The 9,589-nt window shown below is 40.7% G+C and overlaps 1 long non-coding RNA gene across 1 annotated transcript; it reads right to left on the bottom strand.

Moving 5' to 3' along the window:
* Positions 1-5,048: 5,048 nt before the first annotated feature.
* On the bottom strand, positions 5,049-8,976 carry LOC127436381 (uncharacterized). Its single transcript, XR_007896385.1, has 3 exons — positions 8,426-8,976; positions 7,790-7,906; positions 5,049-7,659 (listed from the first exon to the last, which is right to left on the bottom strand). It is a non-coding gene; the product is annotated as an uncharacterized LOC127436381 (long non-coding RNA).
* Between the last annotated feature and the right edge of the window lie 613 nt (positions 8,977-9,589).

Here is a 9,589-nt window from a genome sequence, read left to right as displayed (position 1 = left end):
GTAAGTGCATATACAGGTGCATCTCAATAAATTAGAATGTCGTGGAAAAGATCATTTATTTCAGTAATTCAACTCAAATTGTGAAACTTGTGTATTAAATAAATTCAATGCACACAGACTGAAGTAGTTTAAGTCTTTGGTTCTTTTAATTGTGATGATTTTGGCTCACATTTAACAAAAACCCACCAATTCACTATCTCAAAAAATTAGAATATGGTGACATGCCAATCAGCTAATCAACTCAAAACACCTGCAAAGGTTTCCTGAGCCTTCAAAATGGTCTCTCAGTTTGGTTCACTAGGCTACACAATCATGGGGAAGATTGCTGATCTGACAGTTGTCAAGAAGACAATCATTGACACCCTTAACAAGGAGGGTAAGCCACAAACATTCATTGCCAAAGAAGCTGGCTGTTCACAGAGTGCTGTATCCAAGCATGTTAACAGAAAGTTGAGTGGAAGGAAAAAGTGTGGAAGAAAAAGATGCACAACCAACCAAGAGAACCGCAGCCTTATGATTGTCAAGCAAAATCGATTCAAGAATTTGGGTGAACTTCACAAGGAATGGACTGAGGCTGGGGTCAAGGCATCAAGAGCCACCACACACAGATGTGTCAAGGAATTTGGCTACAGTTGTTATATTCCTCTTGTTAAGCCACTCCTGAACCACAGACAACGTCAGAGGCGTCTTACCTGGGCTAAGGAGAAGAAGAACTGGACTGTTGCCCAGTGTTCCAAAGTCCTCTTTTCAGATGAGAGCAAGTTTTGTATTTCATTTGGAAACCAAGGTCCTAGAGTCTGGAGGAAGGGTGGAGAAGCTCATAGCCCAAGTTGCTTGAAGTCCAGTGTTAAGTTTCCACAGTCTGTGATGATTTGAGGTGCAATGTCATCTGCTGGTGTTGGTCCATTGTGTTTTTTGAAAACCAAAGTCACTGCACCCGTTTACCAAGAAATTTTGGAGCACTTCATGCTTCCTTCTGCTGACCAGCTTTTTAAAGATGCTGATTTCATTTTCCAGCAGGATTTGGCACCTGCCCACACTGCCAAAAGCACCAAAAGTTGGTTAAATGACCATGGTGTTGGTGTGCTTGACTGGCCAGCAAACTCACCAGACCTGAACCCCATAAAGAATCTATGGGGTATTGTCAAGAGGAAAATGAGAAACAAGAGACCAAATAATGCAGATGAGCTGAAGGCCACTGTCAAAGAAACCTGGGCTTCCATACCACCTCGGCAGTGCCACAAACTGATCACCTCCATGCCATGCCGAATTGAGGCAGTAATTAAAGCAAAAGGAGCCCCTACCAAGTATTGAGTACATATACAGTAAATGAACATACTTTCCATAAGGCCAACAATTCACTAAAAATGTTTTTTTTTATTGGTCTTATGATGTATTCTAATTTTTTGAGATAGTGAATTGGTGGGTTTTTGTTAAATGTGAGCCAAAATCATCACAATTAAAAGAACCAAAGACTTAAACTACTTCAGTCTGTGTGCATTGAATTTATTTAATACACGAGTTTCACAATTTGAGTTGAATTACTGAAATAAATGAACTTTTCCACGACATTCTAATTTATTGAGATGCACCTGTACATAAAAGGCATTGACAATAGATAAAAAATAAGAAAAAAAAGAAACGAGACAGCCTCGATGACGTATGCGGCCTACAAACACGACCTCCGGAGGACGCAGCCTTCCAAATGAAACACAGCCTCGTAAGCACTGTTCCACAAAATTCCACAAAAAGAACATGATACATGGTCAAGCATGGTGGTGGTAATGAGATGGTGTGAAGCTTTGTTGCTTCAGGGCCAGAGCGATTTGCAGTAATTGAGGGAAACATGAATTCTGTTCTCTACCTACCTACTTAAATCTCCAAAAAGCATATAAAGGCAGCATTAAAGTAATCCATATGACTCCAGTTGTTTAATCCATGTCTTCAGAAGCAATAATATACAGTGCATCTGGAAAGTATTCACAGCGCTTCACTTTTTCCACATTTTATGTTACAGCCTTATTCCAAAGTGGATTAAATTCATTATTTTCCTCAAAATGCTACAAACAATACCCCATAATGACAACGTGAAAGAAGTTTGTTTGAAATCTTTGCAAATTTATTAAAAATAAAAAACTAAAAAAAATCACATGTACATAAGTATTCACAGCCTTTCCCATGACACTCAAAATTGGCTATATGCACGGTTACTTCCTGGTTTAGATGAGCCAGCTCGGGCATTTCCGGTCAACTGTCATTCCTGAAAAAGTTGTCAAAGATGTTCTATACTCGCTGCCTGCAGGATCTACCTCGAGTCAACATAAATGATGTACACCGCCTGATTCAGTCAAATTCAAAGACTTCATCAAGTAAACGTGAAAAGGGATTTAAGCTGTACATATCCAGCTATATCCATGACTATGAAGGTAAGTTAGCAAAAGTACGCTATAATTCTTTCGTTCTGTAAGCTAGCTATAGACAGCTAACTTAGCTAACGTTGCCGAATGTAAGTTAGCTACCGTTAAGTTGAAAGACCAACGATAGCTTAACGTTAGCATTAGTAAACAGAATATAACCGCTAAATTGGCAGCATTGAAATATATAGATCTGTCTCTCGCTACTCTCCTTGACATAACCAGGCTTGGCACTAGCATAAAATTTTGTCTTGCTATGTGGTCCTTGCTTAATTCGTTGCCTCTGTTTCTCAGTTTCTGACAAGAATGAGGCAGGAGAGGTGTCTGTGAGGGCAGGCTGCTTCAGGTCGATGAGGAAAAAAGAGAAACCACACAACTTGAGTGTAGGGGAATGAGAGCAGGTTCAATAATGTTAATACCTTCTGCTTTCTGGGAATTCCATGTGCCAGTATAAAATAGGCTGGAGAATAGATAGTGACTGTAATGCTGTTTGGACCTACAGCCTACTGTTGCACCAACAGAACCGTGCACCAACTAGGGCCTACACTGTGTATTTCAAAAAGTATTATACTCAGCTGTACATAGTACATTATCTACGTTTATTGTTTAGTAGACATAGGGGACACAGGTAAAAATTCCCAGAGAGTAGAGGCAGGTAGGTTGCCAGCATTTGACATTGTACACAGTGAGCATGGTTAAAACACATCACTAGCTACACTGTGACTCCATGTAGTTCTGTTAATAAATATGTATTTCAGTAATCTCAGCCACTCGCAATAATATTATTTACCTGAACCTCAAAACACATAGGCTACATTATCAATTGATATTTTTTTTTTTTACAGGTTGTTCTCAAAGACTCTAAACCTGTTGAGCTGTTGGCCTATCATTGCTCATTTGTGGCAAGGCTTGCACTATGTAATCATGTTGCAGATTTGCTCTACAACACCTCACATTACAGCCAGCAGGGAGCAACGTCTGTCCCCCCTACTCACAGCTGCACAGGGTCTGAGCAGCAGTGGCACAAACCTAGAACCCAGGTGATGTTTTCTACACTAGCACAATTAACATATTGTTACATTATGTGTCTCACTTCTTCCTGGTTATGTCATGTAAGTCACATCAACTTTCAAGGCTGCATATAGCATCTTTCTTTATGAAAATATGTGATCATATGAGCTAAAAAAAAAAATGTACACAAAGTAAATAAGTTCTTGTACAACATTTCTTGACGGTGCTTTAAGCCTGGTCCAACAAATATGATGGTGGTGTTGTCAGCTAGGCCCAAGGAGAGAAGATTGGCTGAAGGGATCAGGTAATGTGTAGGAATGGGCAGTATGTCTGCTACATGAATTAAAATATGTACTTGAAATGTAAAATTGTACTTTGTATTTTTAGACTTAAGATGAACCTCCAATTGAACTGAATATCCATACACAGACACACACATACACACACAACATCCATGTAGCGTAGAGCTACACAACACTGAAGTAGAATTTGACATGAAAAGCATTCATTTATGATAATAACAAACAGTACATAAACGCTTGTCTAACTGTTCAGTCGTGTATATTTTCAGGAGTAACTTGTACAAAGGGGCCTGTGACCAGACCTGTGACCTTCCAGACATGTCAGTTCTGCGTGTGAATGAGATTTACCAAGGAATGCCAAGGGAAACTGCTCCACCCATATCAACAATGGGAATAGCAGGGGATGTACCATTGGTGGACAGTGCCTTTGGAAAAGTTCAAGAAGGGAGTGTTCTCTCTTATCACCTTCCAGCATGGAGTCCACCATAAACTTGCCCACATACCACCATACCACCACAACCATCATTACCCCTTTATGGCTACTGTCTGGGTCCCTCAGAGTGCTGTTTTGTGTTAAGCTACCATCAGCAGCTGCACATGAATTCTCTAGCAACATCAGAGGGCATGGCACACCAAATTGAGAAAAAAGGAATGGCATCAATTAAGAAAGCCGCGTGTGACTTCCTCTAGATTCAGGTAATTGTAAACTTTGTAAACTTTTGTTTTTCATGTTATTTAAAAACTTATGGTGTTTGTATATGTTAATGTATTTCTAGAGAAGTTTGCCATGTGAGAGGACAGTCCTCAGCAGAGAGCCTGGCACTGAGAATTTTGCGGCCAGGCTATTAGAGAGGAGAAATGAAGAGGGGCCTTCAGATGGAGCCCAAAGCAGTAGAGGAATACTGCTTTGTTAAGGAGATAAATCACTACCCTTGTGATTTCATCATCCACCCTGATGCACCTTGGCTTGGCTCATCACCAGATGGGTTGGTGTACGACCCTAAAGCTGAACCTGTGTTTGGACTGCTGGAAGTGAAGTGCCCAAATGTGAGAAGCTATGTAGACTGTGCCTACCTTAGTGTCTCCGATGGAGTGCTACAGCTCAAACAATCTCACGCATACTACTGGCTGATACAGGGCCAATTACTCATCACTGGTTCAGAATGGTGTGATTTTGTTGTCTACGCTGAAGATAACATGTTTATTCAAAGAATATTCGGAGATGGGAGAGTCAAAAACAATCAAACAAAAGGTTGATTACTTTTACCTACCTATGCTTTTGGCTTGAAAATTTCCATTATTAACTTTCAATCAGTTCATATGTTTTGGTTCAGGTTTTATTGTTCATTTTTGCAAATCTATACAAAAATTTAACTGATATGTATTGATCATTGGTACAAATCTCTACAAATGTAGAGAGTCTATTGTTAATTTTTACAAATCTTTACAACTTTACAAAGTTCAAATAGTTTGGTTTTCATTACATTTCTGAGCAGTTTTCATGTGCTCACTATTGTCATCTGCGACAAATACACTATATTGCCAAAAGTATTCGCTCACCCATCCAAATAATTGAATTCAAGTGTTCCAATCACTTCCATGGCCACAGGTGTATAAAATGAAGCACCTAGGCATGCAGACTGCTTCTACAAACATTTGTGAAAGAATGGGCCGCTCTCAGGAGCTCAGTGAATTCCAGCGTGGTACTGTGATAGGATGCCACCTGTGCAACAAGTCCAGTCATGAAATTTCCTCGCTACTAAATATTCCACAGTCAACTGTCAGTGGTATTATAACAAAGTGAAAGCGATTGGGAATGACGGCAACTCAGCCATGAAGTGGTAGGCCATGTAAAATGACAGAGCGGGGTCAGCGGATGCTGAGGTGCATAGTGCGCAGATGTCGCCAACTTTCTGCAGAGTCAATCACTACAGACCTCCAAAGTTCATGTGGCCTTCAGTTTAGCTCAAGAACAGTGCGTAGAGAGCTTCATGGAATGGGTTTCCATGGCCGAGCAGCTGCATCCAAGCCATACATCACCAAGTGCAATGCAAAGCGTCGGATGCAGTGGTGAAAAGCACGCCGCCACTGGACTCTAGAGCAGTGGAGACGCATTCTCTGGAGTGACGAATCATGCTTCTCCATCTGGCAATCTGATGGACGAGTCTGGGTTTGGCGGTTGCCAGGAGAACGGTACTTGTCTGACTGCATTGTGCCAACTGTGAAGTTTGGTGGAGGGGAGATTATGGTGTGTGGTTGTTTTTCAGCAGCTGGGCTTGGCCCCTTAGTTCCAGTGAAAGGAACTCTGAATGCTTCAGCATACCAAGAGATTTTGGACAATTCCATGCTCCCAACTTTGTGGGAACAGTTTGGGGATGGCCCCTTCCTGTTCCAACATGACTGCGCACCAGTGCACAAAGCAAGGTCCATAAAAACATGGATGAGCGAGTTTGGTGTGGAAGAACTTGACTGGCCTGCACATAGTCCTGACCTCAACCCGACAGAGCACCTTTGGGATGAATTAGAGCGAAGACTGCGAGCCAGGCCTTCTCGTCCAACATCAGTGTCTGACCTCACAAATGCGCTTCTGGAAGAATGGTCAAAAATTCCCATAAACACATTCCTAAACCTTGTGGAAGGCCTTCCCAGAAGAGTTGAAGCTGTTATAGCTGCAAAGGGTGGGCCAACGTCATATTAAACCCTATGGATTAAGAATGGGATGTCACTTAAGTTCATATGCGTCTAAAGGCAGATGAGCGAATACTTTTGGCAATATAGTGTATATTCTAATAGAACAGAATTCTAGTATACAATGTATACAAATTATGTTATGTAGTTGAACATGTCATCATTAATTTATTAAATTACATATTTTCTTATAAATGTTATTTATGTTTGAGGTTATAACTCATTAATACCTAAAAATAGTATTGTTTAAATGCTGTTTGTAATGAAGCACAATAAAATACACAATGCTTTGGGGAGCCATTAAAAAAAAAGGCATTTACAAACAAATGTGGGTTTATTCACTAGAAGTATGAAACTGAAAATGAGGGGAAAATACAGATCCCTGTATGAAGTTGTAGAGATGTAAATCCATTCTATATCATGTAACAATAGCAGTAGCTAACAACAGTAAAATAGTTTAAATACTAAACAGAACTGCGCACTGGTCTTGATGTGTCTATTTAGACCAAGCTTTTACAAGTGGGTCACTCTGGTAATTTAACAGAAGGCATGCAACTACAGAGAGCTGGTTAAATGTTACCACACATATTTAGGGGGATGACCGTGTCAAAGAATTTGTGTTCCTTTAAATGGTGAATAAGGTGCTCAACATGCACTCTCAGATGTGCAATAGCCTGGGTCTCCTTGACCTCGTGTGCTGGCATCTGAGGTCTCCCAGAAGGAAATGCAAGCCTGTACACTTTACAGGACACACAGTCATCCACAAGAAAGCCTCTGTCCACCATTATTGCCATATCCTGCCTAAGTAATGTAAGTGTTCCTGACTCTGCAATGAGCTGCTTGTCACTTACTGAGCCAGCAAAGAGGGGAGAAACAAAGGTTATAGCACCATGGGGGGGCCATGCCAATCATTCCTTTCAGGAATTCAGGACTTGTAGTTTGAATACACTTCACTTTGGAGCAAAGGAGCGGTAGGTGTTTGGCATCTGAGCTCTGTGCAGTCCAGGATTACGGTAGTGTCTGCGTAATCTCTGAACTCTACTGGCAAGTGCTCATTAATTTTGTGTTGGGGCATCCAAATTTGCTGTGAGCCAAGAATACAGAACAAAAAAACTGCTCCATGTAAGGATGATCCTGCTGACGGTAGATTGATGGACCCCATACCGATCAGCCAGGTCCCTCTGTTTCAGTCCAAGGGCAAGGTAGTTCAGGAAGAGGAACAGTTCATCTATTGGCTGTAAAGACTGTCAGATGAAATATATTTAAAAAATATTCTTACATTTGCTGTAATGCAGAATAGGTTATTACTGTTAATAGGACATTAATGTTTATGGTTACATGATAAAATCGTAAAAAGTAATTGTAATAATATACCATGGCAGCACTTTTTGCAGAGTCACTGTAATTCTTGCTCTGGAAACTCGCACCATGAATTGCAGTGATGGTTCAATGAGCTGCCAAAACCGCATCAGGTGGTCATAAGAGGAGACCCTGGAAAAATAGAAATGTCATGGTATGCATATATGTCTTGCATTTCTTTTCATTTCTTGAGTCTAGTTAAAAGTGAAAAGTATTTTAGTAAATTCGAGGTTCTTATTTTGATAGCGTGTTCACTATGTTAGTCAGAGGTGAATCTCAAGTAACTTGCATTCGTCTGTCTGTATGACCGTCTGTTCGCATTCTTAGAAACTTTCATTAAACGTTTGTGCCTTGGAGAACATTTGCTTGTAGCCTAAGTGTTAATGAGGAAATTACATTTACAAGATTTATAGTCGCATTTAGTGGCATAAGTAACGTCTGTGGACAACTCTTTAATTTAGTTGGCTGTATGTTTTTTTATGTTAGCCAAGGACAAATTAAAAAGCCTGAACAACAAGCCTGAATAACAGAACAAGAAATATTAGTCAATCGCACTTAAGAAGTGAACAAACGTGACATAACAAAATAGACTGGTAATGATAGGTATTAGTGAGGAGTCACTTAGGCTATTTAAAAAGTGGGCTTAAATACCTTGTGTAGAAACGGATGTCCCTGTCAGAGCCTGAAAAACGCTGTAGCCCAAAACGCTGTTTGAGTGACAACTGCTCCAGCTGCTGCCTCAACTGTACAATCTTGTCGCGAATTCTTTCGTTTTCGCTGAGAACAGCGTCAACAAATGCGGGGTCCGGAGCTGTGCCGTAATCATGGTCGTTGGCGTATATTGGGCCAACATCTTCCCCATTCTGCACAATTTCTGGCCTTGCTCTCCGTTCCCAAACTCCAAGCCTTCTCACTCCAAGAGAGTAATTGTTCCAGGGAAACAACACGGCACCAGGCTTCAGCCTCCGCCTACCTCCTAGTTCAGCCGGCTCTGTGTGTCGACTACACACACGGGTATGGTGAGAGATGGTTAGGTTGACTTCTTATATTTGAGATCCATTTCTTTCTTTGTTGGTCGTCGGAGGGGAAAGTGTGAAAACTAATAGCCGAATTGAATTTTACTGAGGGACGCAACAGTGCTCAGCTGTCGTCCATTCACAACGCTGAAATTTAAACGTCTTTTTCATTTCGTTCACTTATTTTTAAAATCTATTTGAACAAGTGAATAGCTGTTAGGCCTAACTATATATATATATATATATATATATATATATATATATATATATATATATATATATATATATATATATATATATAAAGAAGAATAAAAAGATACAGGCTACACTGTTATCTATCAGAAAACTGAATATGCCGCTACAGCAAGTGACGTTTCACCGGAAGTTTTTGAGCTGGCTTATATTATTCCGGAAGTTGTAATTAACGTTCCATGCATATAGCGAATTGAGCTCAGGTGCATCCTGTTTCCACTGATCATCCTTGAGATGTTTCTACAGCTTGCTTGGAGTCCACCTGTGGTTAATTCAGTTGATTGGACATGATTTGGAAAAGCACACACCTGTCTATATAAGGTCCCACAGTTAACAGTGCATGTCAGAGCACAAACCAAGCCATGAAGTCCAAGGAATTGTCTGAAGACCTCCGAGACAGGATTGTATCGAGGCACAGATCTGGGGAAGGGTACAGAAAAATTTCTACAGCATTGAAGGTCCCAATGAGCACAGTGGCCTCCATCATCCCTAAATGGAAGGAGTTTGGAACCACCAGGACTCTTACTAGAGCTGGCCGCCTGGCCAA

Source organism: Myxocyprinus asiaticus, chromosome 4, assembly GCF_019703515.2.
Source record: "Myxocyprinus asiaticus isolate MX2 ecotype Aquarium Trade chromosome 4, UBuf_Myxa_2, whole genome shotgun sequence".
Lineage (NCBI taxonomy): Eukaryota > Metazoa > Chordata > Actinopteri > Cypriniformes > Catostomidae > Myxocyprinus > Myxocyprinus asiaticus.
Note: the sequence above shows the minus strand (reverse complement) of the source record. Positions and strands in the feature narration are given on the sequence as shown.